Raw genomic sequence first — 17,837 nt, forward strand, 5'->3', positions numbered from 1 at the left:
ATAAACAATCGTACAAGTGCATACGGAACTTTTTCAAGGTTGTTCCGTATTGTAGAGCTCGGACTTCAACAAATACACCCTGCTGCACACGGGCAACTTCATGCACCAAAGTAAAAAGTGTCCTTGTCACACGCGCCCCACTTAGTACTCTTTTGATATGTCGTGGTGCCGCTGTCGGCTGTTGAAGAGGGTTTTCGAAAACTCTTGTACGTATCTCCCCAAAATACTTACTCTTCACCATTTCCTCTTGAAGTCGTTTGGTGCCATATCCCTTTTCAAAAATGAGTATTAATCCGGTAAATTATAAGCGGGAATCGTGTGGTTGGGAACTTTGAGATATCATATATCAGTTAGGCTTAGGAAAAGATGAGGAAAAGAGATGGGCAATCAAGCTTGTTGGTGGCTCAGGGACCAACGGATTCTGTGCTGGATTTAATCCCACGCGTTTTGATCGTTAGGCTTCTGGGTTGGGCCCGAAGAAGTTTCCAATAAAAAGGCTACATTAAGGTATTGTTGACAATAACTCTTTATGAGCATTTCCCTGGTCACAAACCTCTCAAAACCTTACGAGATACGTCGATCATAGACATATGAAAGAGTTGTATCTGAGGATTTCGAGTGAAAACAAATTTTTTTAATCTTCTAAATCGTTTATTTGTGCTACCCTTGAAACTCAATTGGGAGATATTGTCCTCGTAATCTTGATCCAAGGTCTTCATGAATGATTGTATAAAATAAGGGTGAGCCTGGAGGATAAAGTGTCATCCTTCTTCTATTATCCCCTTCTGCTGTTATGTGTGTACATACGCTTATAGTACAACTTAGCTGAATTCCCACTCTCAATACAGGTTCGGGAGCTCTCCCATCATCCCATACAAGCTATTAATAGGCATTAACAATTTACGAGCTGATTTTCTTAAAAAATGGAAGGGAAAATTTGGAATTAAGCCTCGGTCGGTCTTAAATCCCCATTCAACAATTTTACCCACTGCAGTTTACACCCCCAGCGCCCCAGAAGTTGATTGAACTTCTTCCAACAATCTCTTTTTAAAAGAAGAATTCTAGTTAAAAGTTTATTTTAAAAATCTTCTCCGCTTATAAATTTGGAAAAGCTGGCTGGCTGGCTTGTGCATGCGTGGTGGTCCCCCCTTCTTTATAATATTTTGCGCACAGTTCATCTTGCTCCTCGTTCTGGTATCTCGGGAATGAATCTATTCACGTTGTTTTCCAACAACGAAATAGGTTCAACGAGAAAAAAAAACGTGTATACGAACGCTTAGCTTTGCTTCAGAATGCCTCTTTTAAACACAGAACATTTTCCAAATATCTTGCGTCATCCATCTTTAGTTTTTAGTACAGGGCGGGGTAGTGCGGAACAGTGTCAGAAGGCTATCGTATGAAGTGAAGTCTATTATTGATACGCTCTTACAAGTCTTTTTATTTTCAAGAATATGTCTATGAACCTATCGGGATAGATGTAATTTTAGAAGTAGGAATGGAGAACGGAGTAATCTGGGCGCGCGTCGAAGTCCCGGGCCCGCTTCCACGGGACGGGGGGGTATGAAAGAAGAGGCGGGTCATAGCGACAGAGGTAAAAAGGAATTACGTATTTTTCGCCGTCCCCGTCAGCAACGTCATCAAAACGTAGTTTAAGTGAGTCAATAAGATAATTTAAACTTTTCGTTACGTGTTGGAGGGAGGAGCTCTATACTGGGCTATGAGTCGCACTGAAGTAAATACTAACCGTTCTCCATTCCTACTTCTAAAATTAAATCTATCCCTGAATACTTCAATCAATCTTAACTTGAAAACAGTGGCCCTTGTGGCAAAATGGAGATAGAAGTTACATTTTCGACTCTAAACTGATTTCCCAAAAAACATCCCCCTTAATTTATGGCAGACTTATCAGAAACACTCTGTATAGTTTTTTAAATTCCTGTAGATAGGTTATACAGATTTTAAAAACCTTTCTATTATTAATTCATATTTTTCAAACGAAGATTGATTTTGTTCAAGTATTAATTTGATTTGGAGCATGAACCACGTTTTACTACAAGTTAGAAACTTCCGGTATAGACGAATATATAGTGACGTGCATTTTTGGTTCAAAACATTTCTCTTTCCGAATTGTTTATCAACACGTAAATTTTGGCAGCAACTTTAAAAGTCATATCTCCACCATCAAATATTGTCTTTAAAAAAACCAAGAAGGATGAGAAAAAAATGTTGATGAACTTGCTAGTAGTTACCCCATTGAGAAGGATTCTACTTCCTCACTTGAGAGATGAAATAAGAAAAAAAAATTGTGTCCCCGGAACGTGACTGTTGTAATTTCCGGAACTAGAATTTTGAGGGATGAGCTTGCCTGTGTCATCAAATATTTTTCTACTTCTTTAAGAAGTAGGCTTTTTAATCTTTTAAAGCGAAAGTTAAGTAACTTCTGTATAGTTTAGGGTTGAAGATGGTATGTTTTGGGTCTAAGACAAGCAAGTGTTCGCATTTTTTTAAAGGTTTATCTACTGATACCAAAAGTGTCAACGCGAGCTCTATCCAATATTTCTTTTTTGAAGTTCCACTTTTGTTTTAAAAATCGCGCAAACTCACCGTCACCGATATCAGTTCTTCTGTGTAGCTTAACATAAAGGCGCACTTTCGCGAGGAATTATTGCAAGAACGTTAGTTTTACCTTAGTTCTAATCTCAGTTAGATTCTAGAGTATGTTGTTCAAAAATCCTATGCTTTTCATGGTTGGGCATCATTTAGTGGAGCCATCTCTCGGTGTAAATCTTACACTAGCTTAGTCACTTGTAAATAGTAGTTCTTGTTGCTATGACCAGGTGTCACTTAATGCCTATGCCCAACCAAAAACCCGGGGTACTATGGCCTTGAAAGAGATAGGGATGGAGTGGAACACTCATACCTATAACGTACCCTTTATACCCCCACCTATGGCACCTCCCAGCATCCTCATCGTTTAGGTAAATACAAAAAAAGTTAGTTCTTATAAAAAATGCTATGGGGCTACGTGGCAGCACCTAACAATTGCCTACCGAAGGGTTGGGGCGTAAACCGCAATTTCCACTCCATTTTACCTTGTTTCTCCCTGGTAGGGTTTGAACTCTGCCACACGTGCAATTTTGCCTTCCGCGTCAAACCAGGCGGCGCTCTGTACCTTCCATAAAGAAAGTTTGAAGTACTTAAAATTAAAAATTGATACAGTAACCCTTTGAGTCTTGAGGGACCACGATAGGTTGCTCCTTCTGGCGGCGACCTTTTTAAACCCTTCTTTTCTTTGATGAAACTTGGATGGAGGGTTCCCTTTTTTGATTTATGATTTTTCTAGACTCTTGGTCGTTGTTTGAAGGAGATTGTCAACTTTTTCTTTTCTTTAGTATAAAAAAATATAAAGGGGGTCGCTTTTGGTCGTGATGGAAAAGGGGGTAAAAATGTTATTAATATCAAGATATCCCTCCTTAGTTTTCTTTAGGCCTTTGCTTTACCCCTTTTGCTAAAATATCGCCTCCTTGTGTGTTCTAGAAATAAATTTGATCACTAGTTTTCACTAACGATAAATTGTTTTTGTAATTTTTTTTATTATATATATTTTTTCTTTCGTTGTTGGCTAGGAAAATTTTTTAAGTGTCAAACCCTCTTTTTCAAGCTTTTGATAAATCGTCTTTTGGATCAAGAGGGTGGAAAATGAATTTAGAAGTCGAGAAAAAGATCCTCCTTTTGACTATAGCTTTCACGCAGAAATGGGTTAACTAGAAGCTTTATCAGAACGAGATCTAAGTTAATTTTAATTTGAGGGTTAGGGTTCAAATAATAGCTTGAATTAGTCTGTGCCGTCTTATCCATTGGGCCCGTTGGGCACTGTCCCAGGGGCCCCTCAAGAACAGGGGCCCGATAATTGTCACGTAATACTCATTTTACATTTCTTGTCATAAGAAAATCCAATTGTAAAGGAATTTTCAAGAAAGTGCGCAAATGTTTCTGATTTTGCGTTGATTGTTTAATTTGTATACTTTTTTTTTTGGAGGAAAATTAATTAGTTTTGCATAGGGGATTAGGGGGCCCAATATACTGCACTGCCCAGGGGCCCATATAACACTTAAGACGGCCCTGGAATTAGAGCGTTTAAATTCTAGCATAAGTTAACAAGATATGTTTCATAAGTATGACAATGATATTTTATTCAGTTTGTTTTCATTTCAGGGTCAGGGGTCAAATAATAGCTTCAGTTAGAGCGTTTAATTTCTAGCATAAGTCCTTAAGATATGTTTCATAAGTATGACACAATCTATACTTCACAATGCTAGAGTACATGCAGAGAGCTAGATAATTTACTACACTAGGTTTTGCAGTCCATCTTCCTATTTAGTCTGTACTAAGTCTTTGACAGCGCCTAAACCAGGTGTCGCTTTACGAGAATCTATGACGATCACCTACGTCACTTCATGACAAACTCTCAGTAACCAGTGAGTGACAAACTTATGGTTCTAGTAACACCTAGTACCCACAAATAATAGTCAGAAATAATTAGATTTTTAAAAACCTAAATTAACTTTTGGATTCAATTTTCGAACACTGTTAGGTCTTGGTGTAAGATTAAAAAGTTCCGAACGATTTTATTACATTGTTATTGAATACTTCAAGTTGATCCACTTCTAAAACTTAGCTCCAGGCTGCCTTTTGACTATATAACGCCACTTCATTTTTCTTTCCCAAAAAAATATTGTTTATTTTTGCCGCGATTAACTTGGAAGCCAATTTTCTTAACATTTTCTCGAAAGGGGTGCTTTTGATGGAGACTACATTGAATAGACCTTCTCTCTCTAAGAGATAGTTTGTATAAATTTGTGTACAAAAATTGACTTTAAATTGGTACGTAAATAGAGCGGAAGCTACGGAGATTATGCTTTTAGAAACATGTTGTATAAAAGGTCTAAAGGTGAATTCCATTGAAAACAGGCCAAAAATCTGGTTTAGCAAGAATAAGCCTGGCATAGATCTAGGAATAGTGAAACGTACAAGTTAAGATCACGTCACTACAACCCAAGTCTGTCTTTGAGCGTTTTTATGTCTTGAGTTCTTTTGTACGTCTATGTTGAAACAGGGATAGATTTAATTTTAGAAGTAGGAATGGAGAACAGAGTAATCTGGGGGCCCGTCAAAGTCCCGGCCGAACCCCCTTCCACGGGAAGGAGGGGTATGAAAGAAGAGGCGGGTCATAGCGACAGAGGTATTTTCGCCATCCCGTCGGCAACGTCATGAAAACGTAGTTTAAGTGAGCCAATAATATAAATTAAAATTTTCGTTACGTGTTGGAGGGAGGGGCTCTATACTGGGCTATGAGTCGGACTGAAGTAAATACTAACCGTTCCCCATTCCTACTTGTAAAATTAAATCTATCCCTGCTTTTACCCTTTTCCTATAAATAAATAAAAATTTAAAATACCACCTTTTAATTTAAAATCTTATAATAATACATCTTGGATTTTGTAAGGACTGTGTAATATTTTTCTTTATATGTAAAACCTCCGTGCATTCTGGTACCATCTTTTCCATCTCTACGTTAAAGAAAGAAAGAAAGAATAAATAAATGAGGAGTCCTTGGTTGGGTCGGATCGGTCGGTTGGTAGATGAGCTTATTGGCGAGGAAAGGCTACAAGAACGTTAATACCATTATCTCTTAGGGATCAATTCTGAGGGTTGCCAACGCCATCTCCATCCTTGGTAAAGAGATAGAGAGAGAACTCGGGGTTCCCAAATCCTCCGTACCAGACTTTTTTCCCTAATTTTCCATTACTTCTTATTCTGTCCTCCTTTTGCCATCGCTAGAGTTCGGAGTTATTGAAAAAAACCAGAAAAAAATACGTAAAGACGAAAGAGAGAGAAGGGGTTGGGCAATAAGGGTTGTCTTGTAAAACTGAAGCTAGGGTCTCTCTCTCTCCTTCCCTTATAAGGTTCCCTGAGGAATTGTCGACTCAAGAGGGAGAATAAGTAGTAAGGCCAGGCAGGGTCGTCATTGTTAAAGAGGAATGGCGCCTTTGCAAAAAGGCTAAGGCTAAAGAGAACCCTTAAAGTCTCTAATTATTTTCTCCCTTTAAGCCGACACTGGCGTTGTGGCTTTTCTTTTCATACCCCGCTTTTCGTCCCCCCTTTTTCCCCGATCAATATGACCCTCCCTACCCTATCTACATTCTGATGGATTTTAGCATAATCCAACCCAAAGACAAGAAAGTTTAATCAGGACAATACACGAAGTCTTATCTAATTTGTTGGTCAAAGAATTAGTTAGGCCTCGGTCTGTGGTACTTTTTTTGTCAAGCGCGTAGTTTTTGGCCGTATTTTTCAACCGAAAGCTAGTAAACTAGTTTATTATTATATGTCTTAGAGTAGCTATGTAGTTTGGGTTTTGAGTTGACGTTCATCTTGTAAAATGGTGGGTCGAAAAGTTCCAAACTTACTCGATGACTCCCTTGCACTCCAATTGTTATTTTGTGTACAATTACATACATAAAGGGTTTTTGTCGGTCCCCAAAGTTGTCAGGCCATTGGTAAGTCAAAATATTGCAGAGAGAAAGGCTAGAAGTTCAGTTTGAATCAGTCCTTGACCACCAACTTGACTCACAGAGGGCCTGACAACACTGAACTGAAGTTTAGGCTGGTAGGCGTAGCCTCTTTAGTGAAAACTATCAATACAGATAATGCTAGTTTTGGTTATAATAGTCGGCCATTTTGGAAAAATTTATTTTAGTAAATTATGCTAGACATTCATCGATGATCGATCAGTCGATCTTGATTTTTAGATAACAGATTACTGATTGTACAACCTAGACATGCGCACTTTCATGTATATTTCTTTTTCTTGTAGTATGCAAGCAAGGGCGTGCCAACTACGGGGGCAGCGGGGCCTTCGCCCCCGCTCAAATTTTCAACTCTATGGGACTTTAACATTAGGCAGCCATTTTGCCCCCGCTCCAATGGAAAATTTTGGCTCATGTTGGCACGCCCCTGTATGCAAGCTTAGGATAAAATTTTAACCGGTATCCAGCTCTGATCCAGTGAGACTTTAAATTGTCTTTGTTACAACTCAGGGCGTTTATAACCCCTTTAGTTTCGCAAGCCCAATAGCTAGCGTCGTCTGCTACATATTTCGCTGAGCTTGTGTCTCTAGCGTAGCAGCCGAGCCGAACTTATCTTCATAAGGCGTGAAATTGGATGATTCATTTTGACTCGAGCCCTTGCTGGTATAAGATTTAAATAATAATTCGACGAACCGGGCTCGCGCCTCGCATACCACTTTCCACTATTGAATATGTTAGGGCGATGTACCTCCAAAACCCTGTATTTTTGGCTCTTTTGAAACATATTTTATTGGAATCGAAAAGCTAAATGAGATTATGTTATGGGCAGATGTGTTTTTATAGATTTTTCGTGTCTTTTCGATGGTGGGGTGGATCGAGATGCAGTCTAAAACTTAAAACCTGTATGGTATTGTGTTCATTCAAGATTATAAAGCGTGCTTTAATGGTTTACGAATGTAGTTTAGTAGGATTTTTTGAGTTTTTAAGCTTCGGTTATATTTACTGATTGTCTGACAAACTTGTAAAAACCATAAGTTCATAAGATATGTTCACCATAAGTTTGTTAATCTCTGGTTACAAACTGGAGCTTGTCATGAAGTGAGGGAGGTACGTCATAGATTCGAGGTAAAGCGACGCCTGGTCAGGCGCTGTCAAAGGCTTAGTATAGACTAAATAAGACTAGATGGAAGTTCTGCAAAATTGACCGAGTGTAGGACTTCAATTCTCGGTGAGTCGGTTAATTGTCGTTCTCGAACTAGCTATCAGTAAGTCTCTAGCATTATAAAGTATAGTGTCATACTTATGGAACATATCTTATGAACTAATGGTAATAACGATTTGCAGCATGTTAAAAAAGGGTACAGTGGGATGGGTCTATGATATTTTGACCTGAGGGTCACCCTTTTAAAAGTTATGATTGGTATGTTTTACGGATGACCCGTTTATTAAATTAGCATTAACTAATTGCAGACTTACAGTAGCTCTCAACTGCAATTTATTTAATTTTGAGATTATGGTATTATTTTTTGTTAAAAGACTACTTTAAAAACAAACTATATAATTACTTTGGACAAATTCTGAAAATTATATTATTTTAGGCCTATATTTTGAATAAAAATAACTTGGAAACTGAAGACAAAACGAAAAAACATTAAGTCTGCAGTAATTTCCATAAAACCTTCTTTGAAAAACTAGAAGATATCATTTTTAATAATTAAAATAGAGGGTAGGCCTATGTTTTTCAAATTAAATATTTTTTTATATAACTGCATGTCATGTTCCATTAAGTAGAATTTTATCTTAGCCCAAATATTTAAAAATGGTTTTCAATTTTTACCATCCATTTTCATTTTCATTTCATTCCTGAATTTTCTTTGAGACTTTTAATAATGTTTTTTATTTAAGAAAATGAAAAATTAATTATGGAACATTTGTCTAAGGTTTGCATTGCAAATATAATTTTTACGAAGGCAAGAGACAAAAATTTAAACGAAAGGAAAAAAAATTATAAAAAATTAAAATTGAAAAAAAAATCTCGTTTACAATGAAAGCGAGAGTAACTTTTGATGGCGTTCCACACAGGAATTTAACTGGAAAGAGAATCCCATTTTATTAGGGAAAATATAAGTAAGATTAAAACTAAAAGTGTGACACTTACAATGTCGTAGTAGCAGAAGGGGATAATAGAAGAAGGATGACACTCTGTATCTCCTCTTAGTACTTTAGTTATGTAACATGATTCTTCCCAGGCTCATGAACCCATTTTGTTTGCTCTCCCGCTCATCAAACTTCAGATGGGTAACTATCGCACCGTGCTATCGTGAATTCTATAACTGTTTAGTATACTAAATCCTTACTGCAATCAACTCACAAACCTTGATTGTCTTGACGTGGGACAAAAATCCACAAGCGCATGCGCCTCGGAAAATAGAGTAATGATGAGTGAAATATTTATTTACTATTTGCAGTATTATATACTTCTGGTAATACTAAATTTCGTACGGGCATTTGTAAACAGTTCTTGTTACTATAACCAGGTGGCACCTAAAACGTATGCCCAACCAAAATCCGCGGTATTATGGGTAATTTTTTCAGCCATGTATTAGAAGTACTCACTCGTGTTAGCCCTATAGAGTATGCTATTTCTTCTTCAAGCTAAAAACCTTCTCCACTCCTTGGTGTTTATTGGCTCTACCTCACCAGGGGTCGCTTCTAACGACCGTTTTGAACAATTAAAACGTTAGCTGGTATAACTTTTTGTAGATATGTTACTTCAGGAAAAACCCTTTTTCTAAGAAACACTCCTATTTTCAAACATCTCAGAATATAAGGAGAGAAGAAATAAATTTTTTGTGATTTTTATTTTTCATCGCAGGAAAAACTTGAAACTCAAGAATCCAAGAATCGGAAGTTCTTTTTGCTATTTTGTTTCTCGGTTCTCACTTTTCTGTCTTTTTTTAACTATGGAAGGAAAACAAGGATGATATATACCATAAGTACCCTAGATGTTTAATACGATATCATGAGTGTTTAAAATTTATTATGAGCTTATTAAGAAGTATTTAATTCTTTAACCTAAACATCCAGGCAGGCGTACTAAAACAGATTTTGAACTATACTTTCTAATGAAGGCGCAAATTCAACCATGCCACGTGCCACGTGTCATGTGTTGTGATTATAGTTAAGCCTTGCTTGATATCGGACAATAGAGCTATCTCAGTTGTAACGTCAGTGTCTTGGTAAAACGTCACGGGTTTAGCTTTTGGCAGTAGGAGGCCATTATAGGTACCACTTTGGTTCTAAGGGTAAATACCATGGATGACGTCACTCTTCTGTGATAGCTCTATGGTATATTTAAGCCTAACCCATGAGCAGTTTGACAAATCTCCTCCAGGGTATCGTATGGTTTATTTCATCGAAGTGGAAATGAAAGTCTTCTATATAGTTCTCATCTCTCAACTCCTTTTGTATTTGCATCTTGTTTAAGTGAGGTCACGTGACTCTTCAAGATGAATTTGAAGCTTATGATGAGCTTTAGGCACGGAAATATCTCTTTATTGCTCGTCTAGGCCATATTTGGGTTAATAATACGCCAGTGGATCCGAGTTAATGGAACCGTAGACTCTCTGAATACCGAGATATAGGCCTATTTATATCTTACAAGATATTTGAAATTCTTTTAAATATAGATATGAAATACTCTTGCTATTGTATTGCTATTGCTGTTTAAAAGTACAGCGTTGATTGGTTGGTCGACGAAAGAACAAAAAGGAAACTTCTTTAGCCATTTTATTAGTGCTATCATAAGTTTATAAGATAAGTATGACGCTTTATATACTTCGTAATGCTAGAGACTTACAGCTCGAGCTAGTTCGAGAACGACAAGCGAGAATTGAAGACTACACTCGGTGGTTAATTTTGCAGGATTTCCATCTTCCTATTTAGTCTGCATTACTAAGCCTTTGACAGCGTCTCCTCACCACCAGTCGCTTTACCTCGAATCTATGACCTACTTCAATCACTTCATGACAAGCTCCAGTTTTTAACCAGTGAAAAACTTATGGAAGGAACATTTCTTATGAACTTATGGTGTTATGGGTTCAATATTTTCTCGTCTATAAAATATAATATATTTTGAAATTGAATATATACTAACCCTTTGCTATATATATATTATATATAAATCAATAAAACTTTTAATATTTTGTTTTGGTTGACCCGATTTACCGAAAACTTTCCGTAAAACGCGATAGAAAAGTAAAATTATCTTTTCCTGGAAAAGATAAAATGGAAAAGAGACTCTGAAAGTGCGAAGTAGAGAAGAAAAAATGAAATATTTCTCGCGAACCGTTTTATTATTGTCCTTTATTAAACCAAGAAGTGATATCTAGTTTATTAGGTAGAAGGTATAAGGTGCCTGAGGCCCGCACTATTTCGCTGCCTCTCCTCAGTCGGAAAATACGTAATTTTCGTCATTCGCGTCGCGCTGACGTGAGTTTTCAAGAAACAATGAGATGCTGGTTGTAATTTAGAGGCGGCGGGGATTAACTCCGGACCTACTATACGTTTGGACTGGAGATAAAGCTTGAAATGTGGCCAATTTATAACCTTCTCCCTAGTAAACTAGATATCGCTTCTTGATTAAGCTATAAGATATATCTTTTTAAAAAGATCGATTCATCTTTTCTTCGTCAAACTATTCGATATTGATTCGATGAAAAATATTTTTAAAGTAAAGTGAAGGCCCGTTTTAGACATTCCATATCTCCAAAACCTATATTTATTTATAGTAGAGAAATATTTTTGAAAGCAGAGAAATTCACTTCTTCGTTTTGTTTATTTTTTGAAGAGCAGTTGGCTGATTGAAATTTACAATAGAAAGGAAGCTTCACACACCCTTTTTTTAAACAAAGAGCATAGTCTGATTTATGTAGGGTTAAGACAAACATCCGGTATTGTTGTTCCAAAGACCTTAGATGAGGCTCCAGAGTTACCAGTCCATTAAAGTTTAGTCCGTGTTGTTTGATCTTATATCTAAAGTCTTTGTTGTCAACGATAACAAGGTGGTCAAAAAGCATCCCTAAGTTTTGAAAAACGGTCTGTTAGTCCAAGTCCTATTATTCATTCTTGCTTATTTCAAATAAATCAATTCCTGTTTAAACTGCATGCAATTAAGGACGCTCGCTTAACGAAACCAAAATTAAATCAGAGCCAAAGTAATTCTATCGCAGTTAATATTGCTAAAAATAAAATTGCCCATTTCATATGGATTAATTCCAGTTAATCTCCAAAGATTAATTCCTATTTAATCCCATTTTACTTCGCATTATTTTTCCTCAGGCAAAAACACAGAACTTTCTACTTTCCGAAATGATAAATCATTTGTTAGATTCGAATTGTGATTTACTTACTAGCTGTATACCAAAAAGCTTTTATTTAGCATGTGAAAAAGGATTAGGGATTGTTGAAGGGCCTAAGCCTTGTACATCGCTTTTGGTTTGAACTCTATAGGTAAGTCGGACGCTTGAACTAAATCGCCACGATATGCCCCAATACTCTTTCATATAACCATAAGTTTATAAGATATGTTCCATAAGTATGACACTCGTTATACTTCGTAATGATAGAGACAGCTCGAGCTAGTTCGAGAACGACGGAAACGAGAATTGAAGTCCTACAGTCAGTGTTGTTTTTGCAGTCCATCTTCCTATTTAGTCTGCATTACTAAGCCTCTGACAGCGCCTCACGAGACGTCACTTTACCTCGAATCTATGACCTATGTCACTTCATGACCAGCTCCAGTTTGTAACCAGTGACAAACTTATGGCCAACATAGCTTATGAACTTGTGTTTCAACACATACTTACTTTTGATATTATTAAATTATTCAGCATTGTAATTCATTAAATTAAAGCAGGGATAGATAGACTTTTTTAAGACGGAATGGGTAACAGGGTTATTCGGGTGCGCGTCCTAGTCCACGACCCCCTTACCCGTGACGGGGGGTATGAAAGAAGAGGCGGGTCTTATTTTCATTATGGCGTTGTATGTATATCCGGGTCAAATAAACGTCGTCTGCCAAGTTGGAATGGATTGGGCTCCGATTGTAATTTTTGAAAGAACATTGTTTAAAAATGGAAGTAACACAAGACATAGGGCTTGAAACCAAAACACATTTTGAAATACGATTTATTTCTCTTTGATGAAGTTGTAGTGATGCTTTAAAAGCCTTCATAGATATTACAACACGAACAGGTTTTAACCAAACACTAAGCTCACAAAACTCCTGGCCATTCACTAAGCCTTGGTTAACTTCATCAAATTCGCTTACAAAATTATGAGGATAGTAGACATGATTGGCTTTAGAAAGAATTAGCGAACACTTTTCACCCTTACAGATGTACTCCAAATCCAAAACACCGGCAATAAATTCCCTACCTCTTAATTGCTATTAAAAACAATTCCCGAATAATTTCCGTACCCTTGCTTTTAGACAGCTTCATTTTGAACCCCTGTAAAGATGCTTTTCTGTACAACCATAGCCCACTCGATCACGCGCATCACGACGTAAGCTGCTCGCGCTATATAGCGCGAGCAGCGCAGCGTCCGGGAGCGCGGATCGAGTGGGCTCTGGTACAACGCAAGAGGGGTCGTAGTCATAGCGACAGATGTAAACAGGAATTACGTATTATTGGCCCTCCTTGTCAGCAACGTCACCAATACGTAGTTTTAGTGAGCCAATAAGAAAATTTAATTTTTTGGTTACGTGTTGAAGGAAGGGGCTATGTACTCGTCTATGAGTCGGACTGAAGTAAATATTAACCGTTGGGAATTCCGTCTTAAAAAAGTCTATCTATCCCTGATTAAAGTTTACTTTACGTGCTTGCAATTTTCGGCAAATGTCCGACAACTCTATAGTACATCCCCTATTGCTTTTAGAAATAGCGAACCTGGGGAATTAAATAATTCAAAATTAAACTCTTGCCTCTTTCAACTTTTTTATCCCTAAACATCGCATCAGAGATTCCATCCAACTGAGTTGGATTGAATTTAATCCCAGCATTTTATATTTTTGTTCCAAGAAACTTTGTACGGTTGGGAATGGATGCTAGAACATTTATAGGGATTTAATATAATCTAATGTTTTAAATTACCAAGCTGGTATGAAAAATAAGTCCATTTCGATAAATAAATATAAAATCAAGGATAGATTTAATTTTAGAAGTAGGAATGGAGAACAGAGTAATGTGGGCGCGCATCAAAATCCCAGACCCTCTTCCCCCGGGACGTGGGGGTATGAAAGAAGAGGTGGGTCATAGCGACAGAGGTAGAAAGGAATTACGTATTTTGCACCGTCTCCGTCAGCAACTTCATCAAAACTTCGTTTAAGTAAGCCAATAAGATAATTTAAAATTTTCGTTACGTATTGGAGGGAGGGGCTCTATACTGGGTGGTCTATGAGTCGGACTGAAGTAAATACTAACCGTTCTCCATTCCTGCTTCTAAAATTACATCTATCCCTGATAAAATAAATAATGAAAGTTGTTTATCGAAGCCTTATTTTCTTGGTTGACCTAATAGGCATCTATTCTTCTGTACCAAAAAGCCTAGGGCCAAGGGCGTTCGTATCTCCCCCCTACTTTAAATTATTTTTCATTCTCAATGTTCGTTACATTTGAATATTCATGAGGTACTTCGTATCCTAAAGGTGAAAACTGTTAGTCAAATCATGGAGAAAGAGTAGCCAGTACCAAATGTCAGTGAAGACAAAGTGCACCAAATGTTCTAACGCGTGCACAAAATATTAAGGATGAAAGGGTTATAATCCACTGACTTATTCCATTGGGTTTTATAACGCCACGCATTTTCTAGCTCTCTTTTGCCATTTCACTTCTATTTTCTCTACCAGCATTTTAATAACCAGAATTCAATGCGGAAGATTGTTTCCACGTTCTGAGGGTGCGCATGAACCCTCTAACGCCATTTCTCTTACATTAAGGCTAGGAGAAGGTCTATCTGTACATAACTCTATAACGCGTAAGTAAAGGACTGTCGTAAGGCTTACAGTATCATTTATGCGAGAAAGGGTTTCTCCTTAAAATCGGAACTAAAGGCATGACCTACTGTCCAGAAGAGACGCAAACACCACAGGGGCTGGCCACCTGCTTGGGTTCTTTCCCTCGTTCAAAGAAGCGCCGCTAGGAGACAGTGAGAGTCGACTAGTCTCCCGGGTTTGTAGCTAACTCGGGTTACTTCCGGCGTTGTCTCTTGGCACGAGGATTCTCTTCAAGTCAAGTAATTAAAGGGATCATCTATTCCCCTCTTCCTTTCGACTCTTGCTTATGGAAAGAGTGATGAGTTTATGGTTCACATGGACTTTTAAGTAGATACAGGAAGTCTTGGCTTTGGTCGCGTTGTATTTTGAGGCTGGTATGAACTTTAATAGACGAAACTCTCTGACTGTTAAGCCTTTAAGTCTCTAGAGCGAAGAAGCTAGCGTATGGTTGTGCTGCTGCCGCCGCCGGCTTCTAGTGTCTTGTTATTAAAATAGGAAGCGGATTAGCGTAGACGCCTTTCTCTACCCAGAGCCCTAAGCCCGGGCCCCCCCTTCTTAAAAGGAAACCCGCAACAAAATCCGTAGAGTGAGCTGATCTGCCTTGCGCCAAAGCCCTTAACGCCTTGAACATTCAGCTTTTACACTTTGCCTGGCTCTCACGAGACCACGCACCATGCCAAGGGCGATGCAAATGGTGTAAATATACAATACAAAATACGGTGAATTGGGATTTTACTTAAAATTACCTGAATATCAAATTAACAAAAGCATAGTAATATCGTGAATATTCAATATTCAATAAAACGTTAGTTTAATTATAAATTTGTAAAAGGTTCTTCCGTTATATCGAATTATTACCCCAAATGTATATCAACTTCACGCATTTAAAAGAAAGGTCCACTGTTATTTGAAAGAGTATGCTTTAAGTTCATAAGATATGTTCCTTCCATAAGTTGGACACTGGTTACAAACTGGAGCTTGTCATGAAGTGATTGAAGTAGGTCATAGATTCGAGGTAAAGCGACGCCTGGTGGTGAGGTGCTGTCAAAGGCAAGCTTAGTACAGGCTAAGTAGGAAGATAGAAGTCCTGCAAAATTAACCACCGAGTGTAGGACTTCAATTCTCGCTTGTCGTTCTCGAAGTAGCTCGAGCTGTAAGTCCCCAACATTACGAAGTATATTTAGTGTCATACTTATGGACCATATCTTATAAACTTATGTCACTAAATGTATACCAACTACACGCATTGAAAAGAAAGATCCACTGTTATTCGAAAGAGTATGTGGAATAATGCATATTTCAAACTGCAACGTACGATTTGCAATATTAAAGAAGATACCATTAAATAACATTAACATTTAAGCTCTAAGTAATAGCGCATGCGCAAAAGTATACCCAGTTTTTAAGCTATATAGCTGAAATTCGAAAGATGAAAGTTATTATATAAGATTATGATTTAAACTAAAATTAAAATTTCCTCGAAGACTCATCAGTTGACCCTAGATTTCAATATCTCGATGCTTTGGGGAAATGAAAGGAATGGAAGGAAATTTAAAATATTTCAAACCCGAATTCCACTATACATAGACCTATATCCGCTGCTGCAACTCTTATTCCTTTTCCCGCCCTTTTCCTACTCCGTTCTTTTGAAGTACCGCTAGGGCATTTTAAAAATTAAAAGGCATCGAAACGAAATCGAATGTTCTCCTTTTAGGATCAACGGGGGTAAGCCAGGGTGAGAGAGAGAACGAAAGGAGAAACACTTTAAGGAGAGGAGGAAATAAGTTCTGGATGCTCTGAGATGCGAAGGGAGTATGGAGAGCACAGAGCATAGTGTTAAGAGCAAGGGCGAAGGGTAGCGTTAGGGCACAGGGGCGATTAACCCATTTCCGCATCAGGATTCTGCTTCTGCAAGTAAAATAGATGGATGGTTTTGCTAAACGATTCCCTATTCGCCTTCTCTTTTGAAGCTTCTTATTTTCTTTTCCGTATACTCTTTGTATTACTTCTAATGCCACTATAATCTGCCTGGATTTGAAAGAAATTAGAGGCAGGTTGTGTTTACATTAGTGCAGGAAATAACTTCCGGTTTGCATTCATAGCATTTTCTTCAATTCTATTCCTTAGAGATGGGGACCTGTGGCCCCCATTATGGTTGGATAGTTTAATTATAAGGTTAGGTTATTGGTAGATTAGATTAGGGTTAGGTAGGTTTAGGGTTAAGTTAGGTTTAATAACGCATCAAGTTAAATACCATCTTCTCGCTTAAAGGTTACATGAACCTCAGGGTGTTTTTAATAAATTAAACTTAAATTAAGGGGGATGTTCTTTGGGATATTTTGAGTCAAAATTGTTCTGTGACATTTTGCCGTCCGGGCCACTGTTTTCGAGTTATAAATGATTTGAGTGATTTAGGGATGACCCCTTAATTAAATTGGAAATCATTGTCTAAATCAGTTTCTTAATTTAAAACGTGTGGGCAGGGATAGATAGACTTTTTTAAGACGGAATGGGTAACAGGGTTATTCGGGTGCGCGTCCTAGTCCACGACCCCCTTACCCGTGACGGGGGGGTATGAAAGAAGAGGCGGGTCTTATTTTCATTATGGCGTTGTATGTATATCCGGGTCAAATAAACGTCGTCTGCCAAGTTGGAATGGATTGGGCTCCGATTGTAATTTTTGAAAGAACATTGTTTAAAAATGGAAGTAACACAAGACATAGGGCTTGAAATCAAAACACATTTTGAAATACGATTTATTTCTCTTTGATGAAGTTGTAGTGATGCTTTAAAAGCCTTCATAGATATTACAACACGAACAGGTTTTAACAAAACACTAAGCTCACAAAACTCCTGGCCATTCACTAAGCCTTGGTTAACTTCATCAAATTCGCTTACAAAATTATGAGGATAGTAGACATGATTGGCTTTAGAAAGAATTAGCGAACACTTTTCACCCTTTACAGATGTACTCCAAATCCAAAACACCGGCAATAAATTCCCTACCTCTTAATTGCTATTAAAAACAATTCCCGAATAATTTCCGTGCCCTTGCTTTTAGACAGCTTCATTTTGAACCCCTGTAAAGATGCTTTTCTGTACAACCATAGCCCACTCGATCACGCGCATCACGACGTAAGCTGCTCGCGCTATATAGCGCGAGCAGCGCAGCGTCCGGGAGCGCGGATCGA

At 37.8% G+C, this 17,837-nt stretch overlaps 1 protein-coding gene and 1 long non-coding RNA gene across 3 annotated transcripts in view; one reads left to right on the forward strand and one right to left on the reverse strand.

The window, feature by feature from the left end:
- Ten-m (teneurin transmembrane protein Ten-m) overlaps positions 1-17,837 on the forward strand; it is a 415,273-nt gene that overhangs the window by 356,480 nt on the left and 40,956 nt on the right. The window lies entirely within an intron of this gene.
- On the reverse strand, positions 8,488-9,095 carry LOC149690431 (uncharacterized). Its single transcript, XR_016383736.1, has 3 exons — positions 8,966-9,095; positions 8,749-8,905; positions 8,488-8,680 (listed from the first exon to the last, which is right to left on the reverse strand). It is a non-coding gene; the product is annotated as an uncharacterized LOC149690431 (long non-coding RNA).

This window comes from Phalangium opilio, unplaced genomic scaffold (genome assembly GCF_054372755.1).
Source record: "Phalangium opilio isolate 3A_F unplaced genomic scaffold, DU_Popi_V2 ptg000031l_1, whole genome shotgun sequence".
NCBI classification, from domain to species: Eukaryota; Metazoa; Arthropoda; class Arachnida; order Opiliones; family Phalangiidae; genus Phalangium; species Phalangium opilio.